The sequence below is a fragment of the Crocuta crocuta genome, unplaced genomic scaffold (genome assembly GCF_008692635.1).
Source record: "Crocuta crocuta isolate KB4526 unplaced genomic scaffold, BGI_CrCroc_1.0 scaffold189, whole genome shotgun sequence".
NCBI lineage: Eukaryota > Metazoa > Chordata > Mammalia > Carnivora > Hyaenidae > Crocuta > Crocuta crocuta.
The window spans coordinates 2,853,270-2,860,205 of NW_027551564.1; the positions used below are offsets into that span (position 1 = coordinate 2,853,270).

The 6,936-nt window shown below is 37.4% G+C and overlaps 1 pseudogene; it reads left to right on the plus strand.

Annotated features, from left to right (window-relative positions):
* Positions 1–5,632: 5,632 nt before the first annotated feature.
* Positions 5,633–6,405, plus strand: LOC144219968 (small ribosomal subunit protein eS4-like; annotated as a pseudogene).
* Positions 6,406–6,936: the final 531 nt, after the last annotated feature.

Sequence of the window (6,936 nt, forward strand, 5' to 3'; positions counted from 1 at the left end):
TTTATGATGAAAGCAGCCTCTGTTAAGCATTTTCTATTGACCTATATGAGTAGCAAAAATAGGTAAAACATCTGAATCAAATTTATGAGTATTGGAATCTTGTTTTTACATATTCTTCTTTTGTTTAATTACTAACATTACCTGGAGGAAAGTTGCATCTGTTAATGAGAGGTTTACTCATAACATAATTATTTCATAGCTTCAAGATAATCATGTATATTTTCTGATCTTTTTTTTTCAGATTGTATATAAATTAATCCACTGATTTCATCATGGTTTTTGACATTGAATCAAAATGGAGAAATTTTGGTTAAAAGTCTTCAATGTCACAAAATATGAAAATAGATATCCACGCTTTAGAAATAGCTAGGACACCTTTGAGAATAAAAGGAGCACTATTAATAATTATGCCAAAACAATTGGACTTAACCAAGACTATTCCAAACAAAACAGGACTTTTTTTTACCCTAGTGTTAAGAGTGTTTATATTCTGGATCTCCTCTCTTGATTCATTTCTTACTTTTTCTGGATTATAACTTGCAGTAGGTTCCTAAAAACAGCTGGGGACAGGTACAATTTTTGGAGTCCTGGTGTGTCTAAATATTTACTTATTCTATTCTCAGAGCCACTCAGGAATATTCATAATGTAAAATTTGGAGTTTAAAGTCATTTGCCTTAGAGTTTTGAAAGCAATTTTTCTACTTCTACTTTTCAATGTTGGTTTTGAGAAATCTGATGCCATTCTAATTCTGTTTTTTTATATGTGATTGTTTTGTCTTTTTCTTAATCTGTTTCTCCTTTCTCCTTTCCTTCTTTCTTTCTTGAGTTGTTTCAGATTTTGTGTTTATCCTTAATGTTGTGAAAATTCATGCTGATTTGCCTTGGTTTATTTTGTTTTTGTTGTCATTGTTTTGTTTTGTTGTCTCATTTATTGGGCTGAGTACTTACAATATTCTTACAACCTGAGGATAAATGCCCTCAGTTCTGAACGCTTTTTTATGTTATTTTTCAGATAATTTCCTTTCCTTCATTCCCTCAATTCTCTCTCGACCTTTTCTTTTCTAAAAAAATTTCTTATTTCTGAGAGAGAGAGAGAGCATGAGTAGGGGAGGGTCAGAAAGAGAGGGAGATACAGAATCTGAAACAGGCTACAGGCTCTGAGCTGGCTGTCAGCACAGAGCCCGACACGGGGCTTGAACTCATGAACTGTGAGCTGAAGTCGGCCGCTTAACCAACAGAGCCCCCCAGGAGCCCCTCTCAACCTTTTCTTAATAAAAGATGATATCTTCTCAATTGACTATTTTTTATTCTACCATTTTCCATTTTTGTCTTTTTGACATATATTCTGGGAAATTTTCTTCATCAGCCTTTCTATTACATTGTTATTTTGGCTTTTCTAGTCTTCATGTTGAAGAGATCTTTGTTGTTCTTTGTTCTTTTTCAAAACACCCAGTTCTTGTTTTATGAACATAATATCTTTCCTTGACTCTCTAAGGATATTACTCTTATTTTTAAGTTTCTTCTGTAATCCGCATTGTCTGTCAGCGTTGCACTCCTTTGTATGATTTTTCCCCCTTCTTTCTCATATTGGAGGTTTTACTCAGATACCTGATGATCCCTTATTGTTGGTCAATGTTTATGAATGAAGCACTAAAAGCAAATCAGAGGCTCTGTATTTGGATGGGACTTTTCCACTGAAGGATTTCACTGCGGACTCATCAGGAAGTAAAGTGACTTTTTTATGAAAAGCTCTCTTTAACGTCAGTTCAGTTTCCCCAAAGAAGAGTCCTTTCCTTTTTCTTTTTTTTTTTTCTGATTGGTGGTAAGGACTCTCCTAACCTGCTTCTCTTAATCAAGACACCCTGTTTTTAGTCCCACACCTTGAGCCTGAACACTTTTGGGCTGTTGTACCTGAATATGGAGACTTTTCCCTCAGCTTCTCTCAGAAAATAAAACTCTAGTCTTGGGAAAATTAACGACTGTGCACAGACCTTTACCTCAATCATCTCTTCTTGGCTTTGCACCCACCAGACACCTGATGTCTCCAAGTGCAGAACCTCTCACGAGCTCTCTCCTGAGTTGGGGCTCCACCTCTGCTCGTATTTATGTTCCAATTTCCTCTTGTCTGTTGGTCCCATTACTGCCCGCCCGTCTCCTTTCAAAAATCTGATGAAAACTTTTCACATTTTTACAATTTCACTCTAAGTGGAACCTCCATACGCCCTAAGAATCAGTTCCTGGTCTGATTTCTAAATTCAACTGGTAATGAGATGGATCTCTATTGGTGCCCCAGTTTTCACAATTGTTTCAGATGCTACTGAAAATCCCAAATCAGGCGAAAATCCGGATCAGAGATCTGAAGCCAGAGAATACTTCTAGCTTCACAGGATCCCTGCTGAAGTATCAAAGCAGGCAGCCTCCAGCAAATTGGGGGTTACTGATCTTGAATCAGAGAAGGAACTGGAAAAGAAGTGGTGAGTTTGCAGAGGAGAAAAATTAAGTAAAACAGAGACCTGCAGTGTTAGCAGCTGACATTAAAAAAAAAATTTTAATGATGAGCTTGTGGCTTTAATATCACTGCTCTATCCAGCCCTCTGAATCTTTTTATCATACCTAAAGAATTGTTCATTCATCTTTCAGGAATACATTAGAGCAGGAGTTTTCCCATAGGCAAAAGCATTATACATATTTGCAAATGTCTTACATAATGATGCGAATACTATGCATAGGGATGTTTTGATGAAAGGTAGAAACAATGCAGCAATTTCCAGTCTGTTTCATTAGCTCTCATATGCCTAAGTAAAGGGAGTTTTCTTTGTTGTTTATGCTTTTTCAAACGTTAAAAAGCCTGGTGTTTAGAATTCATGGTATTGGGTGTAAACAGGAAAGCCGATTGTTATTCAATGGAGAATGTTTCTTAATACAGACGTGTCATGTCACGCTCCTATTTCCGGTTATTATTTCTAATAACTTTATTTAAGATATGTGCTTATTCAGGAAATAAAAGCAATTTTTACCGGAATTCAGAAGTATTCTCAATACATCATAGAGAGAAAACAAACCTGTAAATCCGAGCCGCAGGGATAAAATTGTCTTTTTATTTAGCTTGTTAGGGTCAACTCGGCTTTAAAATTTTATTTTTCCAGTAGAAGCTTGAACGGGATAACTTATATTTGGACTTAGTTGTCAATGTAAAAAAATAAAAATCCCAACAATTTAGTGCCTGCTTTGCATCGACATAAGAATTCCCCTTTCATTATACCCCAGCTAACCGGCAGCTTATTACGGCCATTGCTTAATTTGTGTTCTGTTTTTACAAATGACACTTGTACAGGCCTCTTGGGGCTGCTGAGGGAAGCCAGGCCCCTCTCTTTCCCTTGTGTCAATTCTTTTGTGAACCTTTATAATTAGCCACTTAACAAATGGAGGGAAATGAACCTTCAGCTGCAAAGTATATCCTGAAGTTAAGTCAACCATGTGACAGGCAAAACCGATACAGGAAAATCTCCTTAACTCAATTGTCGAGTTGCCTCAAGGGTTAAGAGGCATTCTACCCATAATAGCCTAAAAGAGAAGGCTTAGAAGTGGTGTTTTTTTGATGGTTCACTATCCAAACGCCTGTTAGCCTTTCCAAGGAACAGCACACATTAGAAAAAGCACATGTGTCAAGGCAGGATGGCTACCTTTTTTCCCCCAAATCTTTTGTTTTGCAGGAGAAAAATGTCAAAAGTCTGACTTTGAAAGTGACAAGATTTCCCAGGCTTCAAATTTACAAATTCAATGTAAAGGAAAAAAAAAAAAAAAAGAGGGGGGGAAGCTTACATCCTGGGGGCTGAAAGCATGTAAGTGTAGAAAATGCCATCACATATGTTAAGATATTTATGAATTTGTTTTCAGAATCTATAATAGGGACCCTAAGAGCAGGGTGCTATCATTACGAACTCTTTGCTTTTTATTACTAATTAGACTTCTAAATGTGAGTGTAAATGTACCTCAGAGAGTATGTATTAAAAGTTGCATATGCATAAGAGATCATTTCAAATTCATCTTCCAACAAAAACTTCAACTTTGATATTTTCTCATGTTCCCATTTATACTACATTAACATAGTCTTTTGTATTTAATTTCTAAGTTCCATTGTGATCATTCTATCAAGGTATTTACTTTGGGGAACTGTCTGATAGCTTAATCCCAGTTCAATAGGGCAATAGTCAAGTATTGCCGATTTAATGTGTCCTATTATTATCAGTGATTCTTTTCCAAGTTAAATGTATATTGCCTCTAATGTATACAGTGAAATTTATCTGATTTAGAGGCATATCCAAATCAAAAAATATATATGATTCCTTTTACACAGAGCTGGGGAGACATAAACAGAGTTTATGTTCAAGGAGGGCTTACAATATTATAATATTAGAAGATAAAAAGTTTTCAGATACTATATTGATACCAGAATGCTTCATATCTTGACAGTAATAAGATAGAACATAGTAAATTTCTGTAGGGCCAGTGAGATAAAAGACAGTTTCGCTTCAAGCGAGCTCAAAGTGTTATTGTAAATAAAAATTGTCTCTTTATTTTAATATATATCCCAAATATATTCATTAAAGTTTTATAGCAACTTGCTATAGGTTTCAAAGATGATTAAGTTTGCTTTATAGTCTATTGAGTTAGTGGTTGACATTTCTCAATGAAGGCCTCATCCATACAAGGGCGGTTAACTCATCTATGCCTTTTGTTAAGCTTTTATTTAGGTAGAATTGACAAACAAACATTGTATATATTTAAGGTGTACAACCTGGTGTTTTGACAAACATTTGCATTGTGAAATGATTACCACAATCAAGCTGATTAACATATCTATCACCTCACATAGCTACTATTTTCTTTTCTTGCGTTCTTTTCTTGTGCACGTATGTGTAGAGAACTCTTAAGATCTATCCTCTTTAGCAAAATTCATCTCACACCTGTTAGCAAAATTCAAGTACATGATACATTTTTTTAACTGTAATAACTATGCTGTATAGCAGATCTCCAGAACTTATTCATCTTGTGTACCTGAAATTTGTACTCTTTGATCAAAATCTCCCCATTTCTCCCTCCCTTCTGCCCCTGGCAACCACCACTGTACTCTCTGCTTCCATGACCTTGACCACATGTAAGTCAGATCATGCAGTATTTGTCTTTCTGTGTCTGGCTTATTTCACTTTGCATAATGTCGTCCAATTTCAACCATGTTGTGGCAAATGACAGGATTTCTTGACTCTCTAAGGCTCAACAATATTCCCCTGTACGTATGTACCACATTTTCTTTATCTGTTCATCTGTCAATGGACATTTAAGTTGTTTCCATATTTTGACTATTGTGAATAATTCTGCAATGAATGTACAACCGTAATAGCAAAACAAAACCAAAAACAAATAATCTGATTGAAGAATGGGCAAAGGACCTGAATAGACATTTCTTGAAAGAAGACATAAATGGCCAACACGTATATGAAAAGGTGCTCAACATCACTAATCATCACGGAAATGCAAATAAAAAACCACAAAAAGAGATCATCGCACACCTGTTTGAATGGTTATGATCAAAAAGACAAATGATAACAGCTCTTTCATGCCTAGCGCAGCTATGGCTCCTGGTCCCAAGAAGCATCTGAAGTGTGTAGCAGCTCCAAAGCATTGGATGCTGGATAAACTGACCAGTGTGCTTGCCCCTTGTCTATCTACTGGTCCCATAAGCTGAAGGAATGTCTCCCTCTCATCATTTTCCTAGGGAATAGACTTAAGTATACGCTAACAGGAGATGAAGTAAAGAAGATCTGTATGCAGCATTTTATTATGATTTATTATGATCGATGGCAAGGTCAGAACTGATATAACCTACCCTGCTGGTTTTATGGACATCATCAGCATTGACAAGACTGGGGAGAATTTCCATGTGATCTGTGACACCGTTGGTTTTGCCATTCAAGTATAAATAGTGCAAAGGAGAGATATTTTTGTGGGGACGGAAGGAATCTGGTGACCCATGATGCTCATACCATCTGCTATCCTGATCTCCTCATCAAGGCGAATGACGCCACTCACATTGATTTGGAGGCTGGAAAGATTGCCGATTTCATCAATTTTGACACTGCTATCTGTGCCTGTGCATGATGACCGGGGGTCCTAACCTGGGAAGAATTGGTGTGATCACCGTCAGAGAGACACCCTGCTTCTTTTGATGTAGTTCACATGAAAGATGCCAATGGCGACCCCTTTGCCACCTGGCTGTCCAACGTTTTTGTTGTTGGCAAAGGCAACAAACCATGGATTTCTCTTCCCCACGGAAATGGTACTGCCTCACCACTGCTGCAGAGAGAGACTGGCGGCCAAACAGTGATGGGCAACAATGGCCTTTAAGGTGATGTGATTGGAAGTCTTTATACTTACTTAAAGAAAAGACAGCATGGAAAAAAAAGACAAAGGATCACAAATGTTGATGAGGATGTAAAGAAGAGGGAACCCCTGTGTGTTGCTGATGGGAAGGTAAATTGACGTAGCCATTGTGCAACACAGTGTGAGGGGGTCCTCAAGAAATTAAAAATGGAACTATCTTATGACCCAGCAATCCCATATTCTAGGCACATCCAAAGGAAGTGGAATCAGGATCTTGAAGAGATATCTGCATGCCCGTGCCTACCTTTTTGGATGAGGTACTAATGAGAGTAAACCTTTATTATATATGACTGACAGTGTGCCAAGCATTGTTCTAGGCACTTTTCATATATTAACATAATCCTCACTGCAGTCCTATGAAATAGATACTGTTAACATCCCTACTCTACAGTGAGGAAACTGAAACCAGTGAGGATAACGTCACCTCGACAGGAAATGCCTGGTTCAAGTCTGTGCCCTTGAGGGGCGCCTGGGTGGCTTAGTCGGTTGAGTGTC